Source organism: Sceloporus undulatus, chromosome 3 (assembly GCF_019175285.1).
Source record: "Sceloporus undulatus isolate JIND9_A2432 ecotype Alabama chromosome 3, SceUnd_v1.1, whole genome shotgun sequence".
NCBI lineage: Eukaryota > Metazoa > Chordata > Lepidosauria > Squamata > Phrynosomatidae > Sceloporus > Sceloporus undulatus.
This window is the reverse complement of record NC_056524.1, coordinates 178,273,084-178,286,591: the sequence shown is the minus strand read 5'-3', so window position 1 is coordinate 178,286,591 and position 13,508 is coordinate 178,273,084.

Below are 13,508 nucleotides of genomic sequence, written 5' to 3'. Positions count from 1 at the left end.
AGGAAGACAATAGCAAAAATCCCCTCCAAAGAAATCTGGCTAAGAAAACCCCATGATGCATTCACCTTAACATTGCCATAAGTTAGAAAAGACTTGGAGGCACACAAAAACAACACACACAAAAGCACAGAAGGCATAGCACAATACTAAGAACAAAAAGTGACAGCGGTTTGAGCATGCAACTCTGGAGACCAGGGCTCAAATCCCAGCTTGGCCAAAAAATCCACTGAGAGACCATGGGCAAATTGTACTCTCTTGCCCTCAGAGGAAGGGAATGGCAAACCTCTGAAGAAATCTTGCCAAGAAAACCCCTTGGATGGCCTCATTACACTCGCTAAACTACAGTTTCCAGAACCCCATGGCATAGCAAGGTGCAGGTCTTCTGGCCGAAAGGAACAGGCCTTCTGGCCGGAAGGAATGGGACTTCCAGACAGAAGGGCTGTGCACCACCCCTCCTTGTCATGGCTCGATTTTCTGTGGGAGAAGCATATGCTAAGCACATGTGCACTGCCCCCCACCCCTACTTGCTGTGCCCCTAGGGATGGTTTTGCATGCCAGAGAGAACATGTATGCCACATGTTCACCACCACATCTCTAGGTTCTCCAGAACAATTCTAAGGTGAACAACTGCTGAACATTGACCATAGAATTGCACTGGATGACCTACAAATGTGTAATGTCTCTACTAAACTCAAAACCAGGCTTCTGTTGGAAATGCAACAATGCTTTGCACTGAAAGAGTTAAAGCCTCAGAGTGGGCAGTAGTGACAGAGTTAGATATTTTGAGTAACCTGCAGTGACTTCCCTCTCTGTCTACCTAACTTAACCCCTCTGTGATGTAAACTGATACTTTCAGGGAAACCTCTGCTCCTTCTCATCCTCTTCTCCTACCTAGACCATACTAGAGATGTAGATAGATTAGAATAGCTCCCTCAGTAACTTTCCTAAGAATGGAATTAATATAATAAAGACTTAGGGTCTGTGCAGATCGGCCATTAAGGCCAGCCTGGGAGTGGAGTCAAGGCGTGGCATCCATACGACACACAACCTGACTCTGCCCCCATGGCGGCGAGATGCTGCGTGCTGCTCCACGTGGTGTGTGGCATCACGGCACTCCCCAGGCGCTGTATCCACATGATGCAGCGCCAAAGGAGCACCTTAAAGCTGCATGCTGGTGGCTACATCGCCCTTAGAGATGGTCTGCATAACCTGTTAATTTGTTCTCTAAGACATTAGTGTCTTTGCTCCTTAGTCAGATCTTGTGTGTCGCTGCACTGCACTGATCTCTAACAGCTCCATGGATAAACCAGAAAAAAAAATTATTGTAGCAGATCAGAACAGAAGTACATTTCCCTGCCAGAACTGAATACCTGTCTAAAGGACACTGTGCTGAGGCCATTACTGAAAAAGACCTCACAGGATCCCACATTTTGGATAACTATCAGCCAGTCTCTAATATTCCATTCCTGGGCAAGGTTCTGGAGCGAGTGGTTGCCTCCCAATTTCAGGGGTTTCTGGATGAAACAGATTATCCAAATCCATTTCAATCTGGCTTCAGACCTGGCTATGGCACAGAGATGGCTTTGATTGCCTTGGTGGATGATGTCCGCAGGGAAATGGACAGGGGGAGTGTGTCCCTCTTGGTTCTCCTGGATCTCTTGGCAGCTTTCAGTACCATTGACCATGTTATCCTTCTAGTCCATCTCTCTGGGGTGGGACTCAAGAGCACTGTTATGCAGTGGTTGTTGTCTTTCTTGGAGGGGCAAACTCAGAAGGTGGTGTTGGGGAACTCCTGTTTGACCCCCTGGCCCTTGGCCCTGGCCCCTATGTTATTTGACATCTATATGAAACCACTGGGAGAGGTCATCCAGAGTTTTGGGATGTGGTGTCACCAGTATGCAGATGACACCCAACTCTATCTCTCCTTCCTATCTGATTCCAAGGAAGTTATTTCTGTACTGAACCAGTGTCTGCAATCAGTAATGGACTGGATGAGGGAAAACAAATTGAAGCTTAATCCAGACAAGACAGAGGTGTTCCAGGTCAGTCATAAGGCAGATAGGAACACTACCTGTGCTAGATGCGGTTACACTCAATCTCAGGCTTGCAGCTTGGATGTGCTCCTGGACTCTACTCTGAGCTTAGATGCTCAGCTCAGCAGTAGCCAGGAGTGTATTTGCACAGCTAAAACGAGTGTGCCAACTGTGCCTGTCCCTTGAGACCTCAGATCTGGCTACAGTAACACATGCCTTGATTGCATTCCTCTTGGACTACTGTGATGCACTCTACATGGGGCTGCCTTTGGAAACTGTTTGGAAATTTCAGCAGGTGCAAAGTGCCACAGTGAGAATGCTGACTAGGGCCAGTTATAGGGAGCATATAACTCCATTGCTGAAACAGCTTAACTGGCTACTGGTTTGTTTCCGGGCACAATGCAAAGAGCTGATCATGACCTATAAAAACCTACACAGCTTAAATCAAAACTATTTGAGAGACTGTATCTCCCCAAATGAACCTGCTAGAGCCCTAAGATCGTCAGGAAAAGGCTTTCTCTTGGGCCCACCATTATCACAAGCTCGCCAGGTGAAGACACGAGAGGGAGGCTTCTCAGTGGCTGCGCCTACCCTCTGGAATGCCCTTCCACAAGAAGCAATGCTGGCATCTCCTTGCTTGTCTTCCGTTGGCAAGCAAAAATGGTTTTATTCAGGCAGGCTTTCAATGTATAATTATGGGGTGGCTTGAGTGTTTGTTATATAGGGTGGCTATCATGGTTTTAGTGTGGTTTTAATGGTATTTTTATTTATTTTATTTTTAATTTTGTTATTAGAATTTTTATTTGTGGGCTGCCTTGGGTCCCTTTCAGGAGAAAGGTGGGATAGAAATCAAATAAATAAATAAATAAATAGCATTGGTTTCATTATTATATCCCCTCCATATTCCATTCACAGGCTGTGGGACCTTGAAGACTTCTGGTAGTTGCTTGTATCTGTAACCTTCCTTTCTTACAGTTAGGCTTCTTCTAGGGGCCTCTAATAATAACAACAATAAGCACACAGCTAATAGTAACACCAGGCTGAGCTCATCTAACAATAACATTACAATGCTTCAAACATGGCAGAGGGAACCCTTACAAGCGACCCTGACATCATACCTAGAGAAGTATTTTCTCTAGGAATCTCTAGGTCCTCCAACATGATTCTGTGCTCAGCCTCCAGCATAGCCATATTGAAGGACCTAGAGAGAACATATTAATCAAATCCATGTAAAATCAAATCTGCAAAAGTCAAAGCTGTAAATTTGGAGGGATGATTGTAGTTGATTTGCATAGAAAACAGCACTTTCTGTGCATGAAGAAGCATGCTGTGCAGAAAATGCTTTCTGTGAGAAACAACCACAACTGAATTTCACACAAAATAAATGCAGAACAGTGAAGAATCGTCAAAAACTCCCTGGTTTTGAAGAGTTTCTTGTGTTGTGAAGAAAATTGTTACTATTACTCATTGCTTCTTTTATTATTATTATTGCTTCTTTGGAGAAGAAAATTAGTGAAAAATTACATCCCTACATTGATTAGACACTGACGGATCAGGCAATGACTAATAAGACTGGTTAAAGCATTAAGGTCACTTACATAAACACAATATCCTAATTTCCCACTAGGATTCTTTTGAAGTAAGTGTGCCAAGATCATAACTACGTTACCCAAGTTAAACTATGTTCTAGTGGTATTTACTTTGATGGAAATATATATAGGATTGGAATACAATAATGCATGTTGAAGAAAAGTTATGTAATACAGTGCTCCCTCGGGTTACGAAATTAATTCGTTCCGCGGCTAATTTCGTAACCCGAAAACCTTCGTAACCCGAATTGCCATAGGCGCTAATGGGAAAAAAAGCCGCGGCTCTGCCGCGGCTCCATTTAAAACAGCGCCGGCGTTTTTTCGTAACCCGAAAAAACGTTCGTAACCCGAAACAATAAATCCCTATGGGATTTATTCGTATCCCGAAAAATTCGTAAGCTGGGTAATTCGTATCCCGAGGTACCACTGTACAGCCAGCAAGAAAATAGTTTTCAGTGGATACTAGAAAAAGTCATTGTATCATCTCATGAGCTATGTTGATGTCTCACTTTGATATTTTGTGCCACTCTTGACTCAGTAAACAAGGCAGTCTTTCAACAGATCCCCATGAGGAATTCCTGAACTAAGTAACCCAGTGAAGGAAATGCATTGTTGTTGTTGTGTGCCTTCAAGTCATTCCAACTGAAGGTAATCCTAAAGTGAACATATCAGAGGGTTTTCTGGGTCTGAGAGTGTGTGGCCCACCCACACTCCCATTGTTTTTCCATTGCTGAGTGGAGAATTGAATACTGATCTCCAGAATCCTCGTCCTATACTCAAACCCACTACGCTATGCTGGTTCTTAAAGAAAATGCATGAATTGGACTAATTGCACTCAGATCTGCTTCCAACAGCCAAGGCCAAGGATGTTATCTGTAGAGAAAAATATGCAAACCAAGCAAACTGGGCTTACTCTCCCCACCATTGTTTTGAACATTTGAACCATAACTTTTAGGGTGTCTGCTTACATGGTCCTATTTTTGCACCACATGCCACAAATACTCCATATTACATATAGGATACTACAGACTTTCCTGGGGAAACGACAATCTGGGGGGGAGGAATACATTCTAGCCATAACAGATATGGGAAACTTTACATCAACATCCTCCACAAAGATGGATGGAAATCTAGCTCATCAGAAATATTATTTCTAGTTGTGCTAAACCTTATCTAGCTACTAAATTCTGCCACTTCCAGTAGTGTCATGGGGGGCACACTGGATGACACCCCAGAAAAGGGGGTGACACCCGGTCAGTCCCCCCCTGCTGCTCAGGGCCTATGTGGGCACTCCTCTGGGCCACTGGGCTGCCACTCTGGGCTGCGCAGGTGCTTCCCAAGCCTGCCTGTAGTGGCAGGGCTGCTCCCTGGGCCTAGCTGGGACTGTGGGGCTGCTCCTTGGGCCTTTCTGGGGCTGCGGGGCTGCTCCCTGCGGCTGCACTGGTGCCTTTCCAGCCTACTGACACACACTCCCATGCAGCCTGCGCACGCTCCTGTATATCCTGCATGCCGGAAGTCCATCGGAAGTCCCACTCCATAAGTCTCACCACTGGTGGCACTGCACTGGGTGTCACCTGGTTGGGGAACGCCACTGGCCACATCATGTGTATGTGTATGTGAGAGAGAGTCTTCAAATTGCCATTTATCTTATGACAACCCTATGAACTTCACAGCATTTTCTAAGGGAAGGAATACTCAAGCTATGGTTTTGCAAGTTCCTTTCTCTCAGAACCTGATATTCATTGGTGTTCTCCCACCCAAAAACAAGCCAGAGCTGACCCTGTTTAGCTTATGAAATCAGGCAAGATCTGGTTCCTTTATGATATTTAGGCAGGACCACATCATACTTACCCATAATTTACTTGATCATTAGTAATTATTCCAAAGCTGAAATAATTATGATGATTTCATACATACCTATAATTATTTCAGCTTTGGGGTCATTAACAATTATGAATCAATCAATTAATAATGTACATCAATAAAATGGTTTAAAACTACCTATCAAATTTATTTTCATATATTGCTAATCTGAATTAAAAAACACATTTATCTATAATTATGAAACAATAAAGGCGGTTAACAGACTATTGAAAATTTAAAGTTGGCTCTGCACCATATCAAACTGATTATGATGGGTTGTTTTAAATACACATTGCCACTGCAGCTTATGGATCTTTGAAAATATGGGTGTGTAGTTTCATCTTTATGAGTATGGTTTCATAAACAAGCTTGTGAGTTCAGCATTACAACTGTAATCTCTAAAATCATGTGTGGGAAGAAATAAACACCACATAGCTCTCCTTTAAAGTGTTTAATAATGAGTGTTGTTTCAAGAAAAAAAGAACAGCAATAATTTAGTGACTGATACTCTAAGATAGCCATATTAGACCTTTTCTGAAGGTATAATAGAATTATGAAGAAGTATCCCCGTCTATAAATCCAAAGATGGTTGTAAAGATGAACTTGGCATTTTTCTGACATTTTTCATCTGTAATATTTATAAATTCTGATAAAGAATTTCCATCAAGAATACACAAATTTTTCCTATTGATTCAAGGAGGTGATCACAGAGGGTATTGTTTTAACTCACCATTTCAAGGATGGTGTGAATGGAATCATGACGTTTTAAGAATGATGCAGATAGAATCCTATCATGGGGTCATCCTGGCCTCTCTAGGGAGGGAGTTCCAAAACCAGGGATCAATCATCAAGTAAGCCCTCTCTCTTGATCCCACTGAGGGGAGAAACAGTCCACCCTGAAAGAGTGGCTTGCTGTTGCCCTTTGAGCACTGGATTGGGGCCACATGCTATGGCCCCGATCTGGCATTTTTCTGGGCCAAAAAGAAGCTGCAAAATGCCACTTCTTTTTGGCCCAGAAAAAGGGTGCCCTTGCCACCATGGTGGCACTTTTCCTGCAACCCCTTTTGTGTGTGGCATGTGAACACTATGCCAAAGGGCTGCTGTAACGTCACCTGATACGCGGTCAAGTGGGCCGGCTTGGTTGTGGCATCGAGCCATGCATCATCCAAATGCCATGCCCTCATGCCACCCCCAAGCTGGACCTTACTGCTGGACTGCACACCCTGTAAATGAGCCTGAAAGTGTGGTGAGACAAAGAGAAAGGTCTCTCTAAATGAAACAAGAGAGATCAATTTGAGAAAGATGATATCAAAAGGGGGGAAATTTATATAACAGAGAGAAAATAACAATACTAATAAGAAAATTTATAGTACTCTGGAATAAAGTATATCTGATATTTAATGAAATTTAACAATTTTAATACTAATTAATACCAATTTTACTTGTAGTATGGTAAAATGTTTAAATTCAGAAAGTCAAAACTAGTGTAGATACACAAACGGTGAGTGTAGGAAGTCATTTTATTATGAATGAGTGATCGGAGTGTGTATAAGTAATAACAATGGACTGGAAGGGATTATATGTAACTAATGTTTGTCTTTTTGTCTACCTTGTCTGTCTTGTTTAACTTTAATAAATAAATAAAAATATCCTAGTAAAAGGGAAAACTTGTTCAAATTTGGTTTCTGTAGTGGAGCAACCTTTGTTGTCTATTGAAAGACAACTAAACCAAGAAAAATTAGGAAGCAAGTTCTTAATACAGTTTAAATTTGATAGTGTGGCATGCAGTCCTGTCCTTCTCCATATATTTGCTAGAGTTTAGACATAAATGGTAGGTAGGAAACTTTTATTACAGTCACACACCAATTATAAAAACAACAAAAATAACAAATAAAACCAAGACACAGAACGACATCTATAGAGGCCAATTCTGGCATCTAAGGTTAAATAAACTGAAACAATAAAGTGAGTGAAAAGTTTGCAGTAACTGAGCTCTTGTCCTTATTGAAATATAAAAGTGCTTTGAGAGACTGACTCAGGAGCAGATGTAATTCTGTCACTCATACATGCTAAAATACATACAAGTTGTTTTCTCTACCAGGAAATCTGGAAATTAATTAATTGATTAATTTTTGTCCGTCATCGTGATAAAAATTACAAATCAGCAGAGTATACAGAAGAGTTCACAGCTCCCTAATGACACAGTACCCCTTCAGCCATCTCACCAAGAAGGCAGGTGAAAATATATTCATATGAATGAATGAAAATGAATGAAAAAACACATAATTAATTAGCCCCACACTTCTTGAATAATCTTTTTAAAATGTCCAACTAAATGGGAGAACTTAATTTAGAGGCCATTAAAAATAGCTCAGGGTGGACAACTGCAGGGGCTTGAGGGACAGAATGTAGGTTGGGGGGGCCCAGGACCTCAAAGGTATGCAATCCCTGCTGTAGATACATCCCTTGGGAGATTACTTTTTAAAAACAAAACAAAAATTGGGTATGGAGAGCAATTTAGTCATTGGAGTTTGTGGTGAGCGGTTTGTGGGTTTTGGAATACTTTTATGAAAAATGAACCAAACAAAGTATTCAGCATCACACACTGGCCAAATTCTATAGCTACATCTACTCCCATTATGGAGAGGATCATATTGTACACAATGTTGTACACAACATGGTATACTTTCTTGAATTACAACAGTAGCAAAAACAATAAAAAGTCACTTTTTCGATCTCTGGCTGTACATGCCTGCCATGTAGTTATTAAAGATGTGGAGCATCTCAGGTGCCAACCTTTTATGTTGGAATACAGGTTTGAATCTATTAGTTTTTCTTTTTTCCACATTAATTTTGCCACATCAGATATATGTAGAAATCAGTAATCTAAGGATTTTGAAAGTTCTTATCTACAATACAAACAAAATGAAATTCCCACCCATTCTTCTTTCTAAGACAAATTGTATAGAACTATATAGTCTTAGAAAATTGATGAAATTGCACAAGATTCAATGGAGTTCACTTGTGAATTTTAGGATTATTCATACTAAGTTTGCCTCACTTCCACAGCATTGTCTTTTAGGATAATATTTGCCACATCTACCATTCTTATAAGAACAGCTTGACATGCCAGTTCTCAAAATGATATGGTGTTTGCAAGCCAAATCATACTTCCCCAAAATGGTATTAAGATGATTTGAAGAAAAGATTTTGACTTACTTAGTGCTGTTCTCCCGTATAGCTTCAATCTTGTATGGATGTAGCATAACACTTACAAAGCAAATGATCACAGATAATAAAATGGTCTAACTGCGCAACACATAATTATATCCAAGTGGATAAGGGCACCTTAGTAAATGTAAATGATGATAATTAAAAAGAAAACTAGGATAGGACAATTTATCTGAGAACACAATATCATAACACACCCAGCACAGTGATAATACTTTTGATACTGTCCAAATATGACAGTATGGAATGTATATGGGATCTGGCCTCAGTAAAAAAAAAATGTAAGAAGTTACCAGTGGTGAAACAATGGTTCACTCTGTAAGTCTGTTCTCTGACATGGAGCTGTAGAGAAAGGGTGATGTTGAGGGAAGGTGCCAAGGAAGGAGTGGGGCAGACGCAGAAGGAGCACACAGAAGAAACAGTGGTGGTGGAAATATAGCTGAAGTAGAGCAGACAAAGCCAGGTACATTAAGCTGGTATGTTCAGAAATAGAAGGGAAGGAATGAAAACAGTGAGGGAATGGCTGGGTCCAAACCCAACTAACTTTGAACTGACCCATAATTTACAGAGAACTTATTCTTGGTTCATAACTAGTCTAAATGTTCTGAATGGGGCAAGTCAGCCTTCAATGCCCGCCAGTCAGGGATGTAATTCTTCACTAAGTTTCTTCTCAAAGGAAGCAACAAGTAATTTTAGCAGTTTTCTTCCTGCTGTGAGAATATTTTAGAAAACCATGCAGTTTTCAAAGACCATTCCTAATTTGGGATTTATTCGGGGGGGGGGGGGCACACACACACACACACACACACACACACACACACCAGAAAACAGCACATTCATTCATTCATTCATTGCACTGGAGACAACATTTTCTTCATTACAAATAGTATTTCTGTGCAGAAATATTATTTCCTACATTATTGTTGTTGTGTGCCTTCAAGTGGTTTGTTACTTAGGTCAACTTTAAGGCAATCATATCACAAAGTCTTCTTGTTAAGAATTGTTCCGATGGGTTTTGCCTTTGCCTTCCTCTGAGGCTGAGAGAGTGTGATTTGTCCAGGGTCACCCAGTGGATTTCCATGGCTGAATGGGGATTTGAATCCTGGTCTCACAGAGTCCTAATGCTGTTTTCCATGCAAGTCAACTACATTTGAATTTTGTGCAGAATAAGAGCCTTTACACACCAGGGGTGTAACATCTCCACAACACATGCCCTGGCTCCTCCCCCAGGATGCCATGACACCGTGTGATGCACCACATGATGCGCAGTGTCATGGTGCTCCTCCGGCACTGTGTTCGCACGACGCAGTGCTGAGGGGATGCCATAGAGCCATGGCACTGAAGCTATCATACCCTGGAAAGGCCAGATCAGGGGTGCAGCATGTGGTTGCCACTGATCTGGCTGAGAAAGAGGCTGTTGTAAAGCCCCTAAGATCCCAGTTACAGCATTTTCTGCACAGGGAAGAGCTTTTTTGTATGTACAAATATTTCTGGGTGAAAATATTATTTTATCTGCAGAAAATGCTGTTTCCTGTACAGACAGTGCTGTTTTCTACACAAAACCAACTTGTGAGAATTTTGTGCAAAATAAGTGCTGAACTACAAAATTCTCATTAATCCAGGATTCTTCTCATCACGATTTCTCAACATTAAAACAAAATGTTTTTAACAAGTTTGGAATTTTTTTAAAATAAACTTTCCATCCCGACTCCTAGTTCAGGGCGGGGCAAAATGGACTGCAAAACAATTCTGTGGTTCTCTGAAATCCTACACCTAACCTACCTTTAAACTCCACATTATGTGTTGTTTTTTTAAAAAATTACCTATTAGTACTGAATGAATAAAACCTGCATTTGGAAGTGAATGAAAATGAAGGTAGCAGAAAGACCTGTCAAGATCAGGTTGAGATCCTGAGTCAGTGTTCTAGAAAATGGGCTTGGATCATTTTCCTTGGATCATTTCAGTGTTCATTCACTTCACCTGAGCACCTGAACTTATTAAGGATTATATATCAAAGGTTTCGTGCTTCCCACTGATTATCATGGAAAGTAGCAGCCCATAGCACTGCCAAATTGCTGATAAATATGTGCAGGAGTTTTTTATCACACCATTTAAAGCTGAATTTCCTACTCCTCCTTATTCTTCTTCAAAAGACAAATAATCTTTTCATTTCTTAGTAGAACTGGAAACTTCTAAAACATGATTAATTAATTGTATATTAATCATGCCAGAGATCAAAACCTGGAAAAAACCAAACAGTTGAGGTTGTCAGTGAAATGTGTCAAACACACCATACACACACACACACACACACACACCTAAATTATCTGATATTTGTTTTAGCAAGAATGACTTAAAAGTCCATTTGGGGCATTTCATTTTTATGCCACCTTTTTCTCAGAAAGGGACCAAAGGTGGTCCACAAAAAAAAGTCCAATATCCAGTTCTGAATCCATATTGAAATGGATCTAGATCATCCATTTTTCCAGAAGACTCAGTCTCATTATGTGAATTACTCTATATAACTGGACTTTTGTACTACTTTTCTACTGTGTCCCTATGTACAGTTTCAAATGCTGATCTGGAAGTTCCAGCTTATTTCACAAGGAAAACTTTATAAAAATCAGTTTGTTGACATGTTTCTGAGTTCTTGAACTTTTTATTAACACACAAGAGCCCATGGAGATTCAGACACGTGAATCCACAAACATTAAAGGTAATAAAATGAATAAATTAATAAAGGAAAGTGCTATCTAGATATATTTCAGAAACAAATATTTCCTCAAACTAGATGGTGTATCCAAGATACACTAATTCCATCTACTGAATGATGGAGAAAACAGAAGACTAGCAGTGTTGTTTGGTCATGTTCGATCTATGAGATAGACTTGCCCTATATACTGAAATGAAGATAACATCTAGGTTCTCAGATACAGAGCAGAAGGGCCTCTTGTGAAATGATCAGTGCTCTCATCCTCAAAGAGGTAATTATAGGATATGTTTTCTGTGAAGATGTAAGTAATGTTGCTACTCCATTCATTACTTTTTTCTTACTACATAATGTAAGAATTGTTAAATCTCCTTGACCCACAAGATGGATCTGATTAATTTTTAAAAATCATTTAAAAATCATTTTAGTAGAATGATAGGTTGAATAATATTTTGCATGTGATCAGATTATCATAGAGTACCTGGATCCTCCCCCCCTCCCCGTACTGATAGCAGAGATGGAGAAGGGGGAAATTGGCAGGTAATGTGAAGCGGCACATGAATATTTCAGTAAGCTAGTTACAATATCAGAACAGAGCAGAAAATCAGTTTAAAGCAGAGTCATTGGCTATCATCCTGAGTCACCAGAATAGTACTGTGGAATTCCTTAGACTTGCTCTCAGGGCTTTGGGACACAGGGGCTGGTAAAAGTTTGCTAGCACTTGAGGCTTGCTAGGTACATTCAGACAATGTCTCAGGATTCAGGGGTGGTGATTCAGAAAGACACTCCTCAGTACTACAGAAAGATGGGACTAGAGGACTGCACACAGGCAGGGCATCCTAGGTTAGGTATATGGGAAAGGTCTCAAGGGGACTCTGATTTTTCAAAATAACTTAATCATTTCAGTTCAATTTGAATAACAAAAGACCACAGAGGCTCTGTAGATTGTTCAGTTTTAGGTCCAGGATTGGGTAGGTTACCTTCCCTAGATGAGGATGAACTTCTCCTGAAGAAATGGAAGCATAATTGGGGACTACACCTACTTATCTTTGCACTGGAAACCCATGTTTTGGACAAAACAGACAGCTCCTAAAAACCCAGGTGGGCGCTGTGGGAACCGCACAACATGGCCCCACTCTGGTTTTTTTCCAGCACAGAAAGAAGCATCAAAATGCCGCTCCTTTTTGCACCAGAGGATGGGTTGCTTTTCCATCTCCGCCATGGCTTTTTGGTGCTCCTGCAGTGTGCAGCATATGAATGCCACACCACTAGAGCACCACAACACTACCCACCGTCTGGGTGGGTGGGTGGCATGACACTAGCTTGGGGGCAGCTTCAGGGTGTGCATCATCTAAATCATAAAAAGATCTTCATGTGACCAGACATAAATCAATATGAGGAACAAGTGCACAAGTAGAAACACCACTTGTGCTAGTGCAACTACATGATGGGAGTCATGTGTGGCCTTCATTGGGGAGGGGGGGTTGCAGTTTTTATGTAAAAACATTGTGCTATGCAAATATTTTTCTTTTCTTGACAAAAATGTCTCCCAAAGTGAAAAATATTGCACCTTTGACCATTGCCTTGACATGGTGTCTTGGTGAGCAATAGCAAGTACATTTCTATAGCGCTTATCAGTGATGCACTCCCTTAGGGGGTTACAATGTGTAAGCTAATTGCCCACAACAAGTACTTATTTTGGTGACCTCAGAAGGATGCCATGCTAAGTAGATCCTGAGTCCCTGGCTGGTATTGAACTCACAACTTTGTGGCTTGTGAGTGGCTGCAGTATAGGCATTTAACCATTGCACCACGAGGGGGATGAGTTAGTTGAGCCACCCTTTTACAACAAGGACAGGAAAAACTGTGATTTTTATTTCCATTGCTAAGTCTCAGTACCAATAAAGAAATCAGGTGAAAAGAGTATTGGATCAAGTGTGGAGCAGGTTTAGGCTATTGGGACGAAGAAGAGAGTATATTGCAGTAGGGTGACCAATGAACTTTTTCCCCCTCCCCAAAAAAACACACATGCACACACACAGGGTATGATGGTAATGGTGGAAGCCTGATGATGTTTTGATA